The sequence below is a fragment of the Siphateles boraxobius genome, unplaced genomic scaffold (assembly GCF_051911475.1).
Source record: "Siphateles boraxobius isolate OS27281-9 unplaced genomic scaffold, OSU_SipBor_1 12, whole genome shotgun sequence".
NCBI lineage: Eukaryota > Metazoa > Chordata > Actinopteri > Cypriniformes > Leuciscidae > Siphateles > Siphateles boraxobius.
In genome coordinates, this window is record NW_027508722.1 from 4,807,059 (window position 1) to 4,831,147 (window position 24,089).

Below are 24,089 nucleotides of genomic sequence, written 5' to 3' on the forward strand. Positions count from 1 at the left end.
TGGTGCCATTACAGCAGATTGACACCCAGAAGCCAATTTTGCTTGGCTATCTGCGGCGTTATTGCCTTTGATAACAAAATAATTTCCTTTCTTGTGAGCCTGGCATTTGACGATGGCCAATTTGGCTGGAAACATCATAGCATTAATCAATGCAGTAATTTGGTCCCCATGTTGGATTGGGGTTCCATCGCTCTTTTTGAATCCTCTTTGTTTCCATACTGCACCGAAAAGATGGCATACCCCATGGGCGTATGCAGAATCCGTATAAATGTTGGCTGCTTTATTTTTGGCCAGCAGACATGCTGCCGTAAGGGCTTTTAGTTCGGCCAACTGTGCTTAACAAGGCTGTTCACAACGTTGTGTCAGCGGGGGAGTAAAATTGTCCCCATCTCGTTGTACAACAGCAAAACCAGCATGATTACCCGAGTGATCTCTAAAGCATGAGCCATCTACAAAGTAGTCCACGTCTGCATCAACAATTGGTGTTGATTCCAAATCTGGTCTCAGACGAGTGAATGCTAGAGAGGCAGCAACACATTCATGAGGTGTTCCTTCCCCCTCTACTGGGACAAAGTTAGCTGGGTTTGTTGTGGTACATCTTTTGATTGTTATATCAGGATAAGTCAACAATGTGGAGTACGCCAAACATCTGGCCTGTGTCAAAACAAAACGTCCCTGTTCCAATAACTCAGCAATCTTATGATGGGTATAGATGATGACTGGATAGCCCATAGTAACAGCAGAGGCTTTCTCAAAAGCAAAGTATACTGCAGCTAGACCTTGTTGATAACATGGTGGGTAGCCTTGGGCTACACTGTCCAATTTGGTGCTATAGTGGGCAATGGGTTGCTTCTTCCGCCCACTGCATGTCTCCTACATCAGGACAGCAGAAGCAAAGCCCTCTTTTCTGTCTGCTACATACAAATGGAAAGTTCTGTCATAATTTGGAATCGTTAATAATGGGGCTGTTTGTAATTCTTTTTTGAGTGAGCTGAATGCTATCAGTGCATCAGGATCCCATTTCAATGGTGCTCTAAGATTTTGGTGACCAGCCTGTCTCATAATGGTCCGCAATGGAGCTGTTTTGATCGCATAATCTTCTATCCAATCAGCACTAAAACCAGTCATTCCCAAAAATGTCATCATTTGACCCACAGTTTGCGGTTGGGGTGCTTTAGTAATTCCTTCCAATTGGCTGGGTGATATTGCCTTTGTTTGATGTGCAATTAATCGACCCAGATACTCTACTTGAGGCAAGCAGTATTGCAATTTCTCTTTTGTGGCTTTATGGCCACCTTCTGCTAATTTGGTAAATACTTTAATGGAGTCCTGATGGCACTGTTCCAGCGTTGTTGAACAGATCAACAAATCATCCACATACTGTATTAATGTACTATCCAGTCTTAAGTCTTCTAGATCAAGTTTTAAAACTTGGTTAAACACATGAGGTGAGTGTTTAAATCCTTGGGGCATTCTCGTGTATGTGTATTGTTTACCTTGGTAAGTGAAGGAAAAAAGGTTTCTGCTTTCTTCTGCTAGAGGAATGCTGAAAAATGCAGAGCACAGATCAATCACAGTGAAATAGTTAGCAGCAGGTGGAACATTTGTCAAAAGCGTATGTGGGTTTGGCACCTCAGCTGGCCAGTCTTCCACTACTTCATTCACTGCCCTTAGGTCATGCACTAGTCTCCACTTAGATTTATTGGCTTTTTCTACTGGTAAAATTGGAGTGTTGCAATAGCTAGCGGTCTCAATTAGTACTCCTGCCTCTATTAACCCTTCAATTGTTTTTCTTATGCCTTCTATTGCTTCGCGTTTCAGTGGGTATTGCTGTTTCCTAGGCAGCTGGACTCCTGGTTTAATAGCAATTCTCACAGGGTTTGCTGACTTGACTAGTCCTACATCTGTGTCATGCTTAGACCATAACTGTAGGGGCACCCTTTCTTCCATTTCTATCATTAATTCCTTCATTTTAGAGATTGAGTCATGTTGTTGTTCTGTTTCTACAACCAGTTTTGGGGTACCTATCATATTAGTTACACATAGAATCTTTAGGTGTGTTTTATCTGGTGTTTGTAAAATAAAGGGGTTCTCAGTGGCTTCCCACCGTTTTTCCTTAGCTTTTAACATCATTGGACCTAGATCTTTTGCCCGACATCCTTCAATGACGCACAACGTCACATGTGGGACTGAATTATCAACCCTAAACCATGTTCTGGTGAAGTCACTGTCTTCAATTTGTAGTGCTGCCCCTGTTGGTCCTATAATTATATGGTGTGATCTTAAATGCACTTTCTGGCCCTCAGTTTTCTCTAACCACTCTTTTTCCTGTTCTGGATCCCTAAGGGGGTCATATATCATTGTAGGAGTGATATTCAGTTTCTGGTGAGGTTGGTTTCAGGAATTGTTCTTTTATATACTTTTCCTATCTATTTCAATTCAATTCAATTCAAATTTATTTGTATAGCGCTTTTCACAATACACATTGTCTCAAAGCAGCTTTACAGAAATTGCATTTCGGAAATGTACATAGAAAAATACAGTTAGTTAATCAAGTATTAATTTATGGCATAACATATCGCCGGCTTTGAGTCGTCTCTTCACAGGCGTCGAGTCGTCTCTTCACAGGCGTTGGGGCATCTGAAGTCTCCGTGAGAGGCTGGATACAAACTGGAGCTGACGAACGCTATTTACCTCGGGACTAGCGTCCCGAGATAACAGCAGAAAGGCAGATGGGAAATAATTAGCATAGCTGATGTTCATAATGTTAATGCATTCGAACTGATTCAGCAGTAGTATCAAAGGTTAAGCATTAAGTGAATGCTTGGTTAAAGAGATGTGTCTTTAATCTAGTTTTAAACTGGGACAGCGAGTCTGAGTCTCGTACAATATCAGGAAGGCTATTCCAGAGTTTAGGAGCTAAATGCGAGAACGCCCTCCCTCCTTTAGTGGACTTAGATATCCTAGGAATGACCAGAAGCCTCGAATTTAGTGATCTTAAAGAGCGCGATGGATTGTATGGCGATAGAAGGTCTGTTAAATACACAGGAGCTAAACCATTTAGGGCTTTATAGGTCAGTAGGAATACTTTGTAATTGATACGTAACTTAATAGATAACCAGTGTAGAGATGATAAAATAGGTGTTATATGATCATATTTCCTTGATCTAGTAAGAACTCTAGCAGCTGCATTTTGCACTAACTGTAGCTTGTTGATTGAGGATGCAGGACAGCCAGCTAATAAAGCATTACAGTAATCTAGTCTCGAGGTCATGAATGCATGAACTAACTTTTCTGCATCAGAAACAGATAGCATGTTGCGTAGCTTAGCAATGTTTCTAAGGTGGAAAAAGGCTGTTCTTGTAATATATGAAATATGATTTTCAAAAGTCAAGTTGCGGTCTAGTATAACACCCAGGTCTTTTACTGTAGTGGATAAAGTAACAGGACATCCTTCTAAATTAAAGTTGTATTGTAAGGGATTTTGTGGGTAGTTTTTTGGACCAATAAGTAATACCTCCGTTTTATCTGAATTTAATAGCAGGAAATTACACGTCATCCAGCATTTTATATCATTTAGACACTCTGTCAATTTAGATAAGTTAGTGTTTTCATCTGGTCGTGATGAGATATATAATTGAGTGTCATCAGCATAACAGTGGAAATTAATTCCATGTTTTCTTATAATATTACCAAGTGGCAGCATATATATTGAGAATAGCAGAGGGCCTAACACCGATCCTTGCGGCACTCCATAGTCTACTGACGTTATCTTTGATTTTTCCCCATTTAAACAGACAAAATGGTAACGGTCTGATAAGTACGATCTAAACCAGCTTAATGCCTGTCCCTGAACACCAGTGTAGTTTTGTAGTCGATCCAAGAGTATTTTATGATCGATAGTATCGAACGCAGCACTAAGATCGAGTAGAACTAGTATTGAGATACAGCCTTGGTCAGAAGCTAAAAGTAAATCATTTGTAATTTTAACTAGCGCAGTTTCTGTGCTATGATGCGGTCTGAATCCCGACTGGAATTTTTCATAGATATCATTTTCTTGTAAGAAAGAGCACAATTGAGCGGACACAATTTTTTCTAGTATTTTAGACATAAATGGAAGATTTGAGATGGGTCTGTAATTTGCTAAGTTATTTGGATCTAATTGCGGTTTCTTAATGAGAGGTTTTATTACTGCCAGCTTGAATATTTTCGGAACATGACCTAAAAATAAAGACGAGTTAATAATATTAAGAAGAGGCTCTTCGACTACAGGTAACACTTCTTTCAGTAGTTTAGTGGTTATTGGATCTAATAAACATGTTGTTGGTTTAGATGCAATGATAAGTTTATTTAGCTCTTCCTGTCCTATAGTTGTAAAACGGTGTAGTTGTTCTAGAGGGGCCATAATTGAGGCTGAATCATAAGACATCATAGAGGATTGTATATTTACAATTGTGTTTCGGATGCTTTCTATTTTCTCATTGAAGTAATTCATAAAATCATTACTACTATATTGTAATGGAATATTTTGCTCTGGTGATGTTTGTTTATTTGTTAGTCTAGCCACGGTGTTGAATAAAAACCTTGGATTATTTTGGTTATTTTCTATTAGTTTGCGGAGATGCTCAGCCCTGGCTGCTTTTAGAGCCTTTTTATAACGTGACATACTGTCTTTCCACGCGATTCTAAAGACCTCTAAATTAGTTTGTTTCCATTTACGCTCTAAGTTACGAGTTTCTCTCTTGATTGCATGCGTAGCACTGTTGTACCATGGTGCTTTAGTTTTCTCTCTAACCTTTTTTAATCTAATTGGTGCAACAATATCTAGTGTACTAGAGAACATGGTGCTCAAACTGCTAGTCATTTCCTCTAGTTCATCTGTTTGTTTGGGTGCACTGCGCAGCTGAGATAGAGCAGGTAAGCTATTTGAGAATCTATCTATAGTGGTTGGAAGGATTGTTCTGCCTGGTCGATAACGTGGCGCAACATGACAAATTTCAGCAGTACGTATTATACAAGTTACCATGTAATGATCAGTGAGATCATCACTTTGCGGTATAATATTTATATCAGTTGGATTGGTTCCATATGATATAATTAAATCTAGTGTATGATTTAGACGAGTGGGACCACTGACGTTTTGCGTGACCCCAAAGGAGTTTAATAAATCTGTAAACGCAGTCCCTAACGCATCATTTGTATTATCTACGTGTATGTTAAAGTCTCCAACAATTATTGCTTTATCGACATTGACCAATAGATCTGAGAGAAAGTATGCAAACTCTTTTAGGAAGTCAGCATAGGGCCCTGGAGGTCTATATAGGGTAGCCAAGGCTAGAGATAATATGGATTTGTTTCTTGCATCTAAGAGCGTAACATTTAGCACAAGTACTTCAAACGAATTAAACCTGTGACCTGTTTTCTGAGTAACATTAAGAATATCTCTATAGATTGTTGCAACACCGCCGCCACGACCGATCAGACGGGGCTCATGCTTATAACAGTATCCTGGTGGAGTAGACTCATTTAGACCGAAATAATCATTTGGTTTAAGCCAGGTTTCAGTAAGGCAAAGTACATCGAAACTATTATCTGTGACCATTTCATTTACAATAACCGCCTTAGGTGTGAGCGATCTAATGTTTAGAAGACCTAGCTTTAGAAATTGTTTTTGTTCACTGATATTTAGATTTTCTGGTTTAATTACAATAAGATTTTTGCTAGATCCTACACTAGATTTATTGTTTGGCCTCACTAAGCGAGGAATAGACACAGTTTCTATATAATGTTCTACACTACTTATATCAATTAAGTTGGGACAGCAAAGACTGTGATTTGGACTTTGACTTACTAGTCATATGGTGTGTAACGTCTTGGAGATGTTGTCCGACAGAACAGCCGCTCCGATTCTGCTGGGGTGCAGGCCATCAGCACGGTAGAGCCTAGGTCGCTCCCAGAACAGATTCCAATTATTTACAAAGAGCAGTTTCTGTTCATTACACCATGACATTAACCATTCATTTAGAGCAAATAATCTACTGAACCTTTCTTGTCCTAGTCGGTACGTGGGAAGCGGTCCAGACACAATGATCGTTGCTTCAGGCGATGTGCTGCGAACCGTCTCGATCAGGCTTCTGTAGTCCTTCTTCAGAACCTCCGTCTGCCGCAGCCTGATGTCGTTCGTCCCCGCGTGTAGGACCACAGCTCCGACGCGCTCGTCACCGTTCAGGATCTCGGGAATCTGTGCAGCGACATCAAGAACACGAGCACCAGGAAAGCAGTGAGTGCGCACCTTACGCTTACCTGAGGTAGCACGGACATGACGGACCATGGAAGTGCCGATGATCACGGCGGTGTCACGTTCCGGCTCGCGAAGAGGGGAGAAGCGGTTCCGGGTGGAGATCTCGAAGACCGGGAGGGGCGGGGAAGTCCTTGGTCTGGTCCTGGCTCGTGTCTTCCGCTGTGGGATCACCCAGGGTCCATGGTGTTGCCTCGGTGCCGGAGTGAATGAAGGCAGAGATGATCGCGTCCTTCTGGGCAGAGAAACGCACGGAGTAGACGAAGTCGGAGTCAAAAAGTTACTAACCACTGACTTGTGAGCATCGGCGCGTGATGTTTCAAGCGTTGATCGCCGATCTCGCAGCTCGGCTTGCTTCACCAGCAGAACGCGGATCTGTTTCTCCACCGACTCCTGCTCCAATCGTACCGAAACCAGCTCGAATGTGTCCTCACCTGCACTCAGAGGTAACGTTAGACACACATCCGATATGTTCGCCATTATAACAGATGAACAGTAAATTAGTAGTGATACTACCAATATCACTACTAATTTAGGACTAAATTGATGGATATAACCCGTATCCTTTCAGTCAAACGGGTGTAAAATGAGAGGGTCGATAGGCGCGAGGCCACGCGTGAAATGCTAGCGGGCTAAAGGCTAGTAGCCGAGATTCGGAAAGTTGGATCTAAGTAGCGATATCAAAGCAATCCGATTGTTTTTTATAAGGAATAGTGTCGAGGATAAGTTCACATGATATAAAAATAGAAAGTGCTTGTTTATAAATGAGTGGTAAAGAAGAAAATCAGGGATTAATGAATCAATTCGACGGAGCTCCAAACACAAACACAGATCGCACGCGCATGCGCAAAAAACGCATGCGCGTGCGATCTATCCAGTGTTTGACTTAGTCCCTCATCTAAATTCCCAATCCAAAATGCATTAGCTTGTGGTTCCTGTTGATCCATTTCACTCATTACTATCATCTGTTTTATACCTGCACTATCTATATATATCCCTTGGGGAGTGCACCATATCTGTAAATTTAGCTTGCATATTGCATCTCTTCCCAACAGATTGACTGGTGTTTGGTCTGATACTAGCACAGGAATTTTAATTTCAGAGTCTTTGACTTTTATGCTGACAGGAGTTGTCATTGGAATTAGCTGCGTTAGTCCCGAGAATCCTACTGTCTTTACATATTTTCCAGACCTGGGGAGGTGTGAGGCATAAGTTGGGCTCAAGCAGGTATATGTTGCTCCTGTATCAAGCATAATAGGTGTTATCTTGTCCTCTATCTTAACCCACAGCATAGGTTCTTGGTCAGCATTTGATGACAGCATTGGAAGCTGACTCCTCCCCGTAGGATTCTCTGCGCATCCCTAGTATCCTTGGTCCGGGCCACGCCATGGGTTGACGGGGCCAGATACCTGATACTGCTGGTTTTGATTTCCTTGTCGCCCTGGCTGTCTTAGCTGGGGCCCATCTTGGGGCCATGGGTTAACTGGGCAGAATCTCTTGGTGTGTCCAGGCTGATTACATCCCCAACAGGTGCTTGGTTGGTCAGGGTTTCTTTGCTGGTTGTAAAATTGTCTCCCTCTTCCTCTTCCTCTTCCTGGGATTGTTCCATTTCTATTGTCTTGATGTTCAGGAAGGTATATTACAATTGGTGCAGCCAGTTGCTGTGGGTTTCCTGTGTTGACGGGCACATTCTGATTCATGTTGTTTGGTGCTTGCTGGACAGTCTGGGGAGCTTGACTTGGTATGTTGACAGCCGCCATCATGGCAGTCGGGGCGTCTGTCTCCTTCACCGCAGCTTGCACTTTCTTCTTTTTGTTGATTGATTCATCCAGCTGCAACTGGGTTAGTTTTCTTTGAAGATCTCTTTCTTGGTTTTTCAGCTTCTGCTCATTTTTTCTGTGTTGTTCTACTGCATGAGCCACATGGTCACTAAATTATTTAGGTGACTTTGAGGTCAGTCCCACCACATCTTCTAACTTGGCTTTCACTGGTGCAGGCATGGCTTCCACAATGGCAGTTCTGAACAGTGCTGTTATTACTGGGTCATGTTCGGGGTCTCTCTCCAATTCTTGCTTCCACTTCCTTGCTTGTTTCTGGACATAGGTGATTGGGTTTTCTCCGTCTCCTATTGGCTCTCCTTTCAGTGATTTTGGGTCCATTTGGGTCTGATAATATTTTCTCAGCACTTGCCATATCGCTGGTGTGCATTGGTCCAGTGGTCTGGCGTCCATTTTAGGTGAATCAATCGCCTGATGTAGTCCTGCGTCCTGTAAGATCTCATTAGTCCTAGCTTGTTGGTGAACTGACAGCTACCTCTTGATTTTGAGTTTAACTGCGACACATCTGGCTGCCATTTTGGAGTAGCCAAGTCAGGGTAGCGTTGCCGAGGGGTCTAAGGCGCTGGATTTAGGCCCCAGGCTCCAGTCTCTTCGGGGGCGTGGGTCCGAATCCCACTGCTGCCAGCAGATGTTTTAATGAGGGCCCGACACCTAAAGTGTGCTCTGAAAAGGTGCAAAAGCAGCTGAAAATATGCACCCTCTTGAATCAGAGACAACAATAACTTGCGATTATTATAATGACACTTCCAAAATGAATTTAAATATAATAATAATGTATAGCAGGACAGTCGATCGGCAGGACTGAGAGTTTTTGGTGAACTGACAGCTACCTCTTGATTTTGAGTTTAACTGCGACACATCTGGCTGCCATTTTGGAGTATGGCCCAAATGCTTTGATTAGGTAATTCAGTTGTGTTTGATTAGAGATGGAATTGCAATCTGCAGGGAGGGGGGCCTCCAAGAGTGTAACTGCATCCCCCCTCTACTTAGTAGGCCTTTCCACCTGTCGAGGAGCTCCTTCAAAGCATGAAGAATTTCAACTGATTTAACTATGGAGAAGTGAGACAGTAAAAGAAAAAATTGGCGAAAATGGCCCACAGAAGGCATTCTTACAAGGTAGTGTGGCCGAGCGGTCTAAGGCGCTGGATTACTTGCACTTGAATAACTTGATTACTTGATTACTTGAATACTTGATTACTTGAATAACTTGCAATTATTATAATGACACTTCCAAAATGAATTTAAATATATCGCGAGACATTAAATATATAGCGTGGCCGAGCGGTCTAAGGCGCTGGATTAAGGCTCCAGTCTCTTCGGGGGCGTGGGTTCAAATCCCACCGCTGCCAAATCTGCATTTTAGAAGGCACCTGTGAAAAGACTGGAGAAGTGACACTGCTTGCTCCCAGTCTCTTCAAAACTCAAGATTTTGCTTTCCTTGGCCGAACTCGGCGGGCTTCAGAGCCTGACGATGAAGGTCCACACCCAACAATTTCTCTATATCTGAAACAAGCGTGGCTGAGGCGTCTAAGGCGCTGGATTTAGTCTCTTCGGGGGCGTGGGTTCGAATCCCACTGCTGCCAGCAGAGGTTTTAATGAGGGCCAGACACCTAAAGTGTGCTCTGAAAAGGTGCAAAAGCAGCTGAAAATATGCATCCTCTTGAATCAGAGACAACAATAACTTGCAATTATTATAATGACACTTCCAAAATGATTTTAAATATAATAATAATGTATAGCTCACAGGGGTGCCCAATCCTGCTCTGTGCAGGACAGTCGATCGGCAGGACTGAGAGTTTTTGGTGAACTGACAGCTACTGTCGTGGCTAATTGCTGGTCTCTGGTCCTGATCAGTAGTTTTTCAGAGTGTAGTAGGAGTTAGTCTTCAAAAAGTTTTCAGAGTCGAAGTTCCAGGTCTCAGAAGAAGAACTTTATTGAGCAATTCAACAAAGTGAGATGGTCAGCTGAATCATCTGATCTTACAGTGGTTGAAACATAGATTTTATACATCTTTCTTATCGCCAGTGTCCAATTAGTGTTTGTACCGTTATCTCTTACACATTGCTCCTCCTTGGTATCACGCCAACATTAAGATCACATGCTCCGAGGCCTTATTTCTATTGGTGGCGGAGTATCACATGTATAGTTTTTTTTAAAAATATTACATCATATATGTTTTTTAGTACTTTTCTGTACCTTGCACCAACGTCATCTATGCATTAAAGGTACTTTTCCAACTCTACATTGCCCTATGGCTAGGGTGACCAGATTTCTCAGAGTGGAATACGGGACAGACACAGAACCCACAGACCTACAACACCTACTGCACACATACAAGTATTTACACTTAATAATATTGTTAGCTATGTAAAAAAATAAATGTAGACTTACATAAAATTGCAGATCAGTGGGAACAAGATGGTTCAACAGCATCATTCACTGTTGCTGTTTTGTATTTTTCACTGGAACCAATTTTTGCCAGCGTGCGCTTGTCTTTTAAGAGTTTATCATAAAATGCGGAGCAGTCCAGTCCGAAATTAATTCGTACGAAAAGCATTGCCTTCATTGTTGTTACACTCAGTCGAGATTTTTCATCCGTCCATGATGCATTCATTAACGAGAACACACGCTCCACAGGTGCAGATGTACCAGGCAGGCATAAAACAAACTCCACAGCCAAAGATAAGACTCCAAAGTTGAGTGACTTGCTCCCCATCTCACTAAACACGTCTGTCCATCTATCAGACACAGCCACCTTGTTTTTGTTCCACTCAGTGATGTGACAAGTGACAATGTTTTTAGCACAGGCCCACTCATCAAAGAGCATGGTTTCGGCAACTGATGTGAGAGCAGGTATTCGTGAGTAGAACTTGCTGAGGCTGCTCTGAATGTCTCTCCATTCTGGAACACTTCTCAGTAGGACCCACTCTAGTTCTCTTGTATTCTACAGTGAGCAGCTCCAATTGTCAAGGTAATGCACTGATGCTGAGTAAAAGCTTCTCACTGCACAATAAAAATCATCAGCTTTTATGTCACCAGCTTCAACAAGGGTGTCTAACTGTGTTTTGATGTCAGAGGGAATGAATGATTCCTCCAGCCTGGCCTGCAAGACATTTCTCAGATCATAAATGTGCAAAGCCACTTCTGTGGCAGATATATTTTCTTGCTCTACTGTCGCCAGTGCACGATGGAAAGCTGCAGTTTGCTTAAGTGCAAATCCAAGCCATAGTTTTGTGCAAGGGCTGCTGAATGTGTCTTTTATAAACTTTGGCCACTTTTCTTGAGAAAGAAAGTATGCACGTAGACCATCAAAAAGGTGCAGAATTCATTCAAGAGCTGGACCAAGAGAGAGGAAACGTGTGCTACCATGCTGCAGTAATTTTTGATAGTCCAGCTGTACAAAGTCACAAAACTCCTTGAGCTCCCTTACGCGCACTGTATAGATATGAAAGTATTTGTATACCTTCACAGCAAAACACTCCAAATCAATTGGTAAGCAATCCACTGTTTGCAGGGTATTGTGGATGATGTGTGCATTACAGCCAATGCCCAGAATATCCCTTCCTAGCTGCATTTGCAGCTTTCTCCAGATATTGCCTTTACCAGCTCTTTTAACACCACCAAAGTTTGTGTTAGTGTTATCAGCACAAAGTGCAACTATTTTCTGATCAAGGCCATGTTTTTCAATGACATGGGAAATGTAGGCAGTTTGCAAATCAGTTGTCTCACCTGGCAGAGATGAAAATTGAATTATCTTGACCTTTACACCCTCTAGTGGCTTGAAGTATCGCACAAGCACAGGAAACAACTTAATGTCTTTGTGGTTGGATGCATCCACAGTTAATGTGACACAGGAGCACTTGTCCAAATCATGCTGAACTTCTTCCTCTGACAAAGGACCAAGAACGTTGCATATTATAGCCTCAGATTTAGTGCGAGCAGAAGAAAATTTCGGATCATACAATTTCTTGATCAATTTTGCAGTGCAGTCAGCTGACCGAAAACTATGGCCATGAATAACAGAATGGTATGCAAAAAGTCCTTCACTTGCATGCACTTTATCAGATTCGCAACTTTGCTTCACAAAAAATTCGCTGACACTTGGAGTAGCACACTTACTTTTAGCAGCGTCCATGTGCTTTTTTGTGTGCATATGCTGCGTAATGTCGGCTCGGCCTCCGTGAGCAATGGAAAAGCGAGCCCCGCAAATGTCGCATCTTAATTTACTTGCCTCTGATAGTGACTCTCTTTTGAGAAATTTAAACTCTTTTTGAAGATCCTCATTAAATGTACATGTACGCTTCTTTGACATCTTTGCACCTGAGTCAAGCTTATCCGTTTGCTCTCGTCTCGTATACACTTAACTGTGACGTCGGATTCCGCCTTCACTAAATGCAAGTTGATTGAGTGAATTGCGATTGGATGGAATTGTCCTTCTGCCTTCTCTTATTGGATGGAAAAATGTTTTCTCTATGAGGAAAATATATGAGGTGATTTGCTAGTTTTATTATTAGGCTATTTCGAAGAGTACTCGCTCTATCACTCAGGAAAAAATAAAATAAAATAAAAAACCTAAAATATATATTAACGATGAAATACGGGACAAAACATGATTTTTTCATAATAAGTCGGGACACTAAAATTAGAGTTGAAATACGGGACTGTCCCGGGAAAAACGGGACGTCTGGTCACCCTACCTATGGCCTACTGTTGCTCAGCATTACAGCATTCAGACTTGAGCATCAGATAGAGGAGGGGTAACAGAATTCTCCAACACATCCCCCCTTTGGGACTAACTCTAGTCCCACCTTCAATTTTCCCAGGATGTATCTCCATGAGCAGGTCTCTTTCATATCCTACCAATATGATCAATTTAGACCATCCAGTCATTCTACCAATAGACCTGTTATCACAGAGGTACACCCTGGAGGAAGAGTGAGACCAAACATCTCCACCCCCATTTGTCTGGAGTGGAGTAAAAGATCTCGCCTTCCTGTCAAACCATCATTCTCTATATGGACAAAGCAGCTTCAAACATTCCGTGTATTCATCATACAGTGTATAGTCTCGAAGTTACAATTGTCCCACGATGCCAGAGGAACCATGCAGGCGCTTCCTGGTGGCCCGTGGCGCTATCTGGGTTGCTACACCGTTGCCAGAGGTGCCCTGGCAGTGCCTAGGGCGCTATCTGGTGTTGGAGCAGACAGCGGGTTTTTAAACCACCAGTTGAGTCTGCCCTTTGTTGAAACAACAGTAGATGACCGCGCTTGCAAATAATTCCTCTTTTACATCTTATATACAACAGTTCCAGTAGTCTAAATGCACACAATGTCAAGGCTTCTTCGTTTTGTTACTGTAATATGCCCATATATGTAATAAGGTGGATAAAGTGATCTAAAAATAACAAAAACACTCTCATTTCTTTTGCATACAATTACATCACCTCATATCACGGGTAATGTTCTGTTTTAAACCTTCTATTTCCCTTCAGTCTTGCATTAAAATTTGTGACAGCAGTGTGATTATATAAAAACATATCTTAACATGATTATAAGTATAGGATATACAGGACGGGGGCCCTTAAAATAAATGCATAACTGCCCATCTTACTAACTCCCTACTCTACCCATGTATGTTCTAACAAGCTTCCTATTTTTACCCCCAAAAAGAAAGACAGAGTTTTCTAACTCCCTCTCTTGTCAAAAAACAAAGTCAAAAACCTTATAACAAAATTAACAGGTACCCCCAGTCCTTTTACCTTTTTTCATTACAACTCATCTAACTCATCCAGGCCTGGTCCAATAGGATAGACTCCTGAGTTGCATCCAATGTCAACTCTGTCTCGGTTAACCGACACATTGATCATCTGCTTGGCTCGGGTCATTGACTGAGCAGCTGCAGTGGCCAACATGGATCTGAGAAAAGGTATAACGCAACAGAACAGCAGAAGAGCAACAACAACAACCACAACTATTATTATCCCCACCTTAATCAGCCACTCTTTCCAGGCTCCAAACAAAGAATCAAACCAGTATCCAATATTTCTGTCCCTTCCCGCATTTTCAGCAGCCTCTTGTCTTAGCGCCTTCAGTTTCTTCATAGCCCTAGTGAAAGTTCCATCGGTGGCTGTGTTATTAGGAATAAAGGTGCAGCAGTCAGTCCCAAACATTACACATACTCCTCCTTTATCTGCCAATAACCAATTCTGGGCTTGCCTATTTTGCCATATCATTTTGCTGGTGGCTTTTAATTGTTGGCCTAGCGCCTCAAGTGCATCATCCGTATAATTAATAAATCTTTGCTGATTGTAGTATATGTAATTTATACATTCAGTATTCTTATTAACAGGTACCCATAGAAGAAATGATTCAAACCCTGACTTTATTTCATCCCTAGCCTTAAATTCATGTGGTATTCCTCTAGGCTGTCCAATTGCATCAATTTTAACATTGGGATCTGGGGTATAAGCTCTCTTAGCTCTTTGCTTATGTCTACTCAACTTTTCTATCGTTTCTTCCTCATTGAGATCCCAGTTTACAATTCCTATTCCTTGAGCTAGCCTCACCCTGGCACAGAGTCCTTTCCAATCAACTAGGATGGCTCTTAGTCGTTTACCCCCACATAGCCAAAAGAAATCAGCTACTGCTTCAGTTTGATTTTCAAGTGGTCCAATCAGGGGAAAGGATAAGGTAGCATTCTCGCAGTTTTCATGAGCACCTGTTACAGACATGTTTTTATTTATTGTTGCTGTGGCATATATTGAGCTAGAGGATTTATATACGTTTGTCTCGTTGTACATCTCATAATCCAGGTGCCAAATTATAGCACATTTACCTTGAAAGGTTCCTACATTTCGATAGCCCATAGTTTTGTTAAAACATTCATACTCCAATGTTTTATCCAGAATGTAATTTTGTGGGGTCTCCTAATTGGCTTTATCTATTCTTACGTCAAGCTCCTTGCATGCACTTCCCCAACCCTCCTGGTTATAAAATCTTTGATAATAGTGGTTCCCTAACATGGCCAGGCACTCAGCTGGACAGTATGGAATTACATGTCCAGTTCTGTTACAATATTGTGAATTAAATCTGGCACACTGCATGTAGTCATATTGGTTTGGTACTATTCTTAACTTCTTCAAAGGTGAGGGTGAGCATAATACACATGTGCCTTGTTTTACCTGTCTTACAGTATACACTGCCCATTTATACCATTCATTATGATAGGCATCATCCAACAGTTTTTCTTTTTGTAGTTCTACTTCCAAATCAACTTCAGTTTGGGTATAATCTTCATGAATAGTCATAGCTTTCTGCAGGGATCTTTTTTTTCATTATGTCTGCGTGCTTTGTTACCTTGTGTTGGTTGAGTCAGGTTAGGGTGACTTATCCCACTCAAAGCTTGAGAGGTCTGGTAATTCAGTGTCTGGGGGATTAATTTCTGGGAGGTCAATGTCTGGGAAGTCATTTTCTGGGAGGTCGATTCCTGGGATGCCGATGTCTTGGAGGTTGAGTGTGACAAAGTTGTATGGTTCATCAGCAGAGGGTCCTTCTCCAGGGGATTGTTCGCCTGGAGGCATTGTGTCTGGGGAAGCTGCTGCATGAGGTGTATCACCAGAAAGACCAATACTAGGAGCTCTCTCTCCTTCAGGCTCCAGGTCCTCTGAAGGCTGTCCATCATTCCGCTCCGGCATTTCATCCCTTGGCTCAGCGTGTTCAGTCTCCCTAGAATGAGGTTCATCAATGTTAATATCTTCACTTTCAGTTCCCTGCTCTTCTGGGGCATCTTGAGCTATCTCCTCTTGACTCCCTTCCTGACTATCTATTTCCTCCTCTTGCCTTCTAGGTCTCAGCCTTGGGACTCGGGTGCAATGATTCAAATGATACCAGGTTGTGCTGCCCTCTACCTGTACTGCTGTGGGGGTTGCTCTTACTACAGTATAAGGTCCTTCTCTTCGTGGCTCATTCCACCTTCTCCTAAAGACTCTTAGGTATACCTGGTCTCCAGGTACCACCAGACAGGGAACTTCTTCCTCTTCTCTGGGTCCCCTGTTTTGTTCCTGTGAATGAATAGCTTCATGTATAGCAGTCAATTGTCTCATATATGTCCTTAATTCCAATTGTAACTGTTCTAACGGTGGCCCGTCATAAGGTCCTCTCAAATGAGGCACAGGCATTGGTCTCCCAGTCAACATTTCATGGGGGGTCAGATTAGTGATCCTGTTGGTTTGCATTCGATAGCTCATCAGTGCGAGTGGCAACGCATCTACCCAATTAAGCTTAGTGTCCGCACAAATTTTGTTGATTTTGGCCTTAATAGTCCCATTGACCCGTTCCACAAGTCCCTGTGACTCAGGATGGTAGACACACCCCAGTCTCTGCTTGATCCTCAACTGTTCTATTACTGCCTTTACCGTTCTTTGAATAAAAGCAGACCCATTGTCTGAACTGATCTGGGATGGGATACCAAATCTTGGTATGACCTCTCTCGTCAGAAATTTTATCACTGTCTGTGCTCCTTGCTCTGCTGATGGTTCTGCTTCCACCCATCTACTGAATCTGTCTATAATGACCAACATGTACCTTTTTCCTCTTACTGCTTTTATCATGTCCACATAATCCATTACTAGATGCTTAAACGGTCCTTCTGGAACTGGAATAGAGCCTATTGGAGTTGTTGTTCCTTTTCTTACATTGTTCTGTGCGCAAATTTCACATTCACTCAGAAATTCATCTACCCTTGTTTGTAAGTATGGGGACCAGAATCCTTGTCTTTTTATCTTTCTCATAATCTCCCCCCTTCCACAGTGGTCAAAACTGTGGGCGTCAGGTATAAGAATATTAAGCAATGGGGTGGGGGCTATCATAAAACCTTCATGAGACCTCCAGATATTATTAGCATCTCTAGTCGCCCCCCTTTGTTGCCATAAGTGTATTTCAGGTGGTGTAGCTCTGGACTGCATTTGGGCAATACTTTCTATAGTGGGAGGGGCTGGATCAAAACGGATGGTGCCATTACAGCAGATTGACACCCAGAAGCCAATTTTGCTTGGCTATCTGCGGCGTTATTGCCTTTGATAACAAAATCATTTCCTTTCTTGTGAGCCTGGCATTTGACGATGGCCAATTTGGCTGGAAACATCATAGCATTAATCAATGCAGTAATTTGGTCCCCATGTTGGATTGGGGTTCCATCACTCTTTTTGAATCCTCTTTGTTTCCATACTGCACCGAAAAGATGGCATACCCCATGGGCGTATGCAGAATCCGTATAAATGTTGGCTGCTTTATTTTTGGCCAGCAGACATGCTGCCGTAAGGGCTTTTAGTTCGGCCAACTGTGCTTAACAAGGCTGTTCACAACGTTGTGTCAGCGGGGGAGTAAAATTGTCCCCATCTCGTTGTACAACAGCAAAACCAGCATGATTACCCGAGTGATCTCTAAAGCATGAGCCATCTACAAAGTAGTCCACGTCTGCATCAACAATTGGTGTTGATTCCAAATCTGGTCTCAGACGAGTGAATGCTAGAGAGGCAGCAACACATTCATGAGGTGTTCCTTCCCCCTCTACTGGGACAAAGTTAGCTGGGTTTGTTGTGGTACATCTTTTGATTGTTATATCAGGATAAGTCAACAATGTGGAGTACGCCAAACATCTGGCCTGTGTCAAAACAAAACGTCCCTGTTCCAATAACTCAGCAATCTTATGATGGGTATAGATGATGACTGGATAGCCCATAGTAACAGCAGAGGCTTTCTCAAAAGCAAAGTATACTGCAGCTAGACCTTGTTGATAACATGGTGGGTAGCCTTGGGCTACACTGTCCAATTTGGTGCTATAGTGGGCAATGGGTTGCTTCTTCCGCCCACTGCAGTTTCTGGTGAGGTTGGTTTCAGGAATTGTTCTTTTATATACTTTTCCTATCTATCCAGTGTTTGTCTTAGTCCCTCATCTAAATTCCCAATCCAAAATGCATTAGCTTGTGGTTCCTGTTGATCCATTTCACTCATTACTATCATCTGTTTTATACCTGCACTATCTATATATATCCCTTGGGGAGTGCACCATATCTGTAAATTTAGCTTGCATATTGCATCTCTTCCCAACAGATTGACTGGTGTTTGGTCTATACTAGCACAGGAATTTTAATTTCAGAGTCTTTGACTTTTATGCTGACAGGAGTTGTCATTGGAATTAGCTGCGTTAGTCCCGAGAATCCTACTGTCTTTACATATTTTCCAGACCTGGGGAGGTGTGAGGCATAAGTTGGGCTCAAGCAGGTATATGTTGCTCCTGTATCAAGCATAATAGGTGTTATCTTGTCCTCTATCTTAACCCGCAGCATAGGTTCTTGGTCAGCATTTGATGACAGCATTGGAAGCTGACTCCTCCCCGTAGGATTCTCTGGGCATCCCTAGTATCCTTGGTCCGGGCCACGCCATGGGTTGACGGGGCCAGATACCTGATACTGCTGGTTTTGATTTCCTTGTCGCCCTGGCTGTCTTAGCTGGGGCCCATCTTGGGGCCATGGGTTAACTGGGCAGAATCTCTTGGTGTGTCCAGGCTGATTACATCCCCAACAGGTGCTTGGTTGGTCAGGGTTTCTTTGCTGGTTGTAAAATTGTCTCCCTCTTCCTCTTCCTCTTCCTCTTCCTCTTCCTGGGATTGTTCCATTTCTATTGTCTTGATGTTCAGGAAGGTATATTACAATTGGTGCAGCCAGTTGCTGTGGGTTTCCTGTGTTGACGGGCACATTCTGATTCATGTTGTTTGGTGCTTGCTGGACAGTCTGGGGAGCTTGACTTGGTATGTTGACAGCCGCCATCATGGCAGTCGGGTCGTCTGTCTCCTTCACCGCAGCTTGCACTTTCTTCTTTTTGTTGATTGATTCATCCAGCTGCAACTGGGTTAGTTTTCTTTGAAGATCTCTTTCTTGGTTTTTCAGCTTCTGCTCATTTTTTCTGTGTTGTTCTACTGCATGAGCCACATGGTCACTAAATTATTTAGGTGACTTTGAGGTCAGTCCCACCACATCTTCTAACTTGGCTTTCACTGGTGCAGGCATGGCTTCCACAATGGCAGTTCTGAACAGTGCTGTTATTACTGGGTCATGTTCGGGGTCTCTCTCCAATTCTTGCTTCCACTTCCTTGCTTGTTTCTGGACATAGGTGATTGGGTTTTCTCCGTCTCCTATTGGCTCTCCTTTCAGTGATTTTGGGTCCATTTGGGTCTGATAATATTTTCTCAGCACTTGCCATATCGCTGGTGTGCATTGGTCCAGTGGTCTGGCGTCCATTCTAGGTGAATCAATCGCCTGATGTAGTCCTGCGTCCTGTAAGATCTCATTAGTCCTAGCTCCTCCCACGCATTTAGCCAGCAGGGCCTTAACATCTCCAAGGGCCAAAATCTTGCCCATTGTCTCTTCTTCCAGCGATCTGATCCACTTGCCAGCTCCTTCATGTAAATCAGGTAGGTGGGCTATCAGTCCTTCCAGATCCTGCCCCGCCCACGGCACATACTGTCCCTGTTGACCTTTAATTAGGATGGGGCACTGCACAGTTTCTTCCTTCAGTGGGTCCTCCTCTTGTTTGCATGTACTTATCATAGGTCAAAACTTATGATTTTCCATATGCCAGTCTTCTTCTCCCCTATACATGCTTGGTTTCTTTAGTGCCGTTCCCTTAGGTTGTATGGGGTGGCTGGTGGGGCAGCTGGCGAGATATCCTCAAGGAGTAGGGTCCCTGTCACACTCTTGACTTCCCTGCGAGGTCTGGCTGGGCTGAGTGAGCGTGACTTGTGCTTTCAGCGGTTCTGATGTCTCTGGTGTTCTTGAGGTTCGTGTTGTTCTGAGCCCGTGACATTCTTCAGGGATTCCTGTAAGCGTTTAAAGCTGTGATTGATTTGTTCTTCTGTTGTCCTTATATCTTGTTCCAGCTCATCACATTCTTGTTCGAACAGCTGATTGGTGTCTACTTCCTGGTTCAGTTTTTCCCCAAGACTCTGCAGGGCTTTCGCTGCATAATGGTATGGATTAGACAGGGTGGGGTTCTTGCGTTCAGTAAGGTGTTTCCTATTCAAGCTGCTACCTTGACTTCCATCATGGCTTGATGGCCCCTTGTTTAGTGGAGATGATGCTTCAAACATGTCAGCATCTGCCAATATTTTGTGGTCATAACCTGTATTTCTGTGGTCTTCTCTTTCCTCCTCCTCTCTTTCTTCTTCCTCATCCTGCGTATCTGTGAGGGTTACGTTGCCTTTGATCTTCACAGTGCCCTCCATCAGGGGGAGCTGTTTACCAGTCATATCATAGGGTGTGAGCTAATGCTCTCCTATGCCTTTCTTTCCCGTATTCACTGAGTCCCTCCCACATTTGTTTTTCCCTTGACTTCAAACTTTTTCCTTTAAACCTTTTTCTGACTGTTTATCGTCTCTTTATCTTTTTGCTTTATTTGCAATCCGTCTATTCATGCGCTTAAAATTTTATTCACACACTTCTATCCCTTCTTCAATATCAAAAGTATGTAGAAAGCCCCAATGTTCAGTCTTAATTCTCTTTCAACAGACGCTGGGTTTCTCTATCTGGATCACAGTATTTGCAGTCTGGCGAATGGCCAAATAGTGGACAAAACCAATTCTTTGGAGTGTTCTTTGTTTTTTTGGTAAGCACAGTTTTTCACTTGATTTTTACTTGTTAGTTTTATTTTATCCATTAATTTCTAATACATTTTTATACTTCTTTTTTCTATTTATTCTTTATTCTGGACTTTTTTCTGCTTCTGCTGCTATTTCTCACTAATTGGTTCCACTGTCCTCTGCTTCCCAGCACTATCACTGATTAATGACTAGTTAATGCACCTCTTGGCAGAATGCCCGGGAGAGCCAAAAACTCCCTTCTCTCTATATTTTAGTCTTCTGGTGTATACTTTTACATTCTTTAACTCAATTCTTTTAACTTTTCTTACCTTTTTATGTAAAAAACTTTAGCTAATGATTATTATAAGGATTTTAAATGTTTTTGTTCTTTATCTATACTTTACCTTCCTTACTTTGTGCACATTTTAATACCCCCTATTCTCTTTCACAAAAGACAGACAGACAAACAAACAGGTGGTCAGTGTACTTCCTACACTGCCTGGCGCCTTTTAAACACTTCTTTTACTAGACAGTGTACTCTTACTTCATGAGCGCAATCTCCACGCTATGCACTTCTTGCTTTTTGAGACAAACACACATACAGCAGCTTCTTTGGACCTGGAAATCAGACTCCCTTCTTATCTTTTATCTCTCAGATGTTTTTTAGGTTCTTTTGCAGTGGGGTTTTATAATTGCAGAGCAATCATCAAGCGTGTCAGCTTCTCAGAGGCAATTCACAAAACAAAATATAAGCAAAAACTGCTTACCTGATTTTTGGCCGGCCTTTGTTTTGTGAATGCCACCGTCAGCGTCAACACCACGATGATCTCCTGACCCCAAGCCTGCTCCTGGCTGGCTCGCCAATTATGTCGTGGCTAATTGCTGGTCTCTGGTCCTGATCAGTAGTTTTTCAGAGTCTAGTAGGAGTTAGTCTTCAGAAAGTTTTCAGAGTCGAAGTTCCAGGTCTCAGAAGAAGAACTTTATTGAGCAATTCAACAAAGTGAGATGGTCAGCTGAATCATCTGATCTTACAGTGGTTGAAACATAGATTTTATACATCTTTCTTATCGCCAGTGTGCAATTAGTGTTTGTACCGTTATCTCTTACACATTGCTCCTCCTTGGTATCACGCCACCATTAAGATCACATGCTCCGAGGCCTTATTTCTATTGGTGGCGGAGTATCACATGTATAGTTTTTTAAAAAATTACATCATATATGTTTTTTAGTACTTTCCTGTACCTTGCACCAACATCATCTATGCATTACATGGGTTTTTAGGTACTTTTCCAACTCTACATTGCCCTATGGCCTACTTTTGCTCAGCATTACAGCATTCAGACTTGAGCATCAGATAGAGGAGGGGTAACAGAATTCTCCAACACTACCTCTTGATTTTGAGTTTAACTGAGACACATGTGGCTGCCATTTTGGAAGAGCCAAGCCGGGGTAGCGTTGCCGAGGGGTCTAAGGCGCTGGATTTAGACCCCAGGCTCCAGTCTCTTCGGGGGCGTGGGTTCGAATCCCACCGCTGCCAGCAGAGGTTTTAATGAGGGCCAGACACCTAAAGTGTGCTCTGAAAAGGTGCAAAAGCAGCTGAAAATATGCACCCTCTTGAATCAGAGACAACAATAACTTGCAATTATTATAATGACACTTCCAAAATGAATTTAAATATAATAATAATGTATAGCAGGACAGTTGATCGGCAGGACTGAGAGTTTTTGGTGAACTGACAGCTACCTCTTGATTTTGAGTTTAACTGCGACACATCTGGCTGCCATTTTGGAGTATGGCCCAAATGCTTTGATTAGGTAATTCAGTTGTGTTTGATTAGAGATGGAATTGCAATCTGCAGAGAGGGGGCCTCCAAGAGTGTAACTGCATCCCCCCTCTACTTAGTAGGCCTTTCCACCTGTCGAGGAGCTCCTTCAAAGCATGAAGAATTTCAACTGATTTAACTATGGAGAAGTGAGACACTAAAAGAAAAAAATGGCGAAAATGGCCCACAGAAGGCATTCTTACAAGGTAGTGTGGCCGAGCGGTCTAAGGCGTTGGATTAAGGCTCCAGTCTCTTCGGGGTTGTGGGTTCAAATCCCACCGCTGCCAAGTCTGCGAATATAGAGATTTTTGACGTAATTGATAAAGATTTTTTAATATCCTTATAAATTCATACATGTTATCTCAGGGAAAAGAAATTGGAATTACATGGGTTAACTGCCATATGCAACTGTAACCTATATTTTTACTATAAGTACATTACTTTGACAGTCACCTTTGATAATGTCTTGTACAATTATGTTTTTTTAATGCTGCCTAGAAACAATATTGTGAGAGGTGATAAAAATTTGAATTAAAAATAAGTTATTTTTAGTTTAAATACCTTTGAGCACATTGGATAAAGTAAGCAAATTAGAGTGGGCCTTTTAAGAAGTGATTTTAAAGCACTATTGTTGCACATTTAAATCTATATAGAAAAGAATACTAACCGTTTCTTTAGTTATTTACAATGACACTTATGGTTACACTACTTGCTTTTCCCAGTATGGTTTGTGAAACTAAACTTAGTGCCTAGTTAAGAATGGCTAGAAGAATGCACGCAACTTTCCAAATGTAAGATAAGCCCATGCAATAAAGGTCACATATTCCAAGAATTGACACATTTGCTTTAATAAAATTGAAGAAAAAAACGACATGAAACAACATTTAACAAAGCTTTGCCATAAAAATAAATAAATCAGTAGCATTTCAGAACATAATGGACAAAATTAACCTAATTTCAATAGCTTTAGAAAACATGACTTAAATCAATATTTGCCATTCATTAAAAAACAAAAAACAAAAAAAAACACTACCACCATTTCAATGGAATTACAATCCTGAAAACTACTTTAAACTTCAAACTACTTCAACCTTCTTCAAACTTTCAGGTCCAAACTTTCACAAGCCAACTTAAACGTTATCTCATTTTTATATCGTTATATCATTTGTGTAAAATCAGAAATGGCGCCGCACATGGCAGCCACGGTCGGGTGGTGCGTCGTGTTTTGTTTTGTTTTGTTTGTAAACTCAGTGTCTTGTCATGATTTTCGGCGTTCTCTAACAAGAGAAGCACTTCTAAACATCAGGAAAACAATTCCAGCGGATTTATTTCCCACTTTTATGCTCCCAGCGGCAGAATTAGTGGACATTCTAGTGAAAGCCGGGCTCGGCTTTGAGCGAACAAAGGAACGTTGGCGGAGAAGGAGAAGGGGAAAGCGAGCGGGTGCTCTTGTGCGACTTCGCAGACGCGGTATCCGTACAGTACTACCAAGCATTTT

General features: G+C 42.2%; 2 non-coding genes across 2 annotated transcripts; both read left to right on the plus strand.

Annotated features, from left to right (window-relative positions):
- The first annotated feature begins 22,217 nt into the window (after positions 1–22,217).
- On the plus strand, positions 22,218–22,306 carry trnal-uag (transfer RNA leucine (anticodon UAG)). The gene is given in 2 exon segments: positions 22,218–22,255; positions 22,263–22,306. It is a non-coding gene; the product is annotated as a tRNA-Leu (tRNA).
- A 490-nt stretch (positions 22,307–22,796) lies between these two features.
- trnal-aag (transfer RNA leucine (anticodon AAG)) lies at positions 22,797–22,878 on the plus strand. Its single transcript has one exon. It is a non-coding gene; the product is annotated as a tRNA-Leu (tRNA).
- The last annotated feature ends 1,211 nt before the right edge of the window (positions 22,879–24,089 follow it).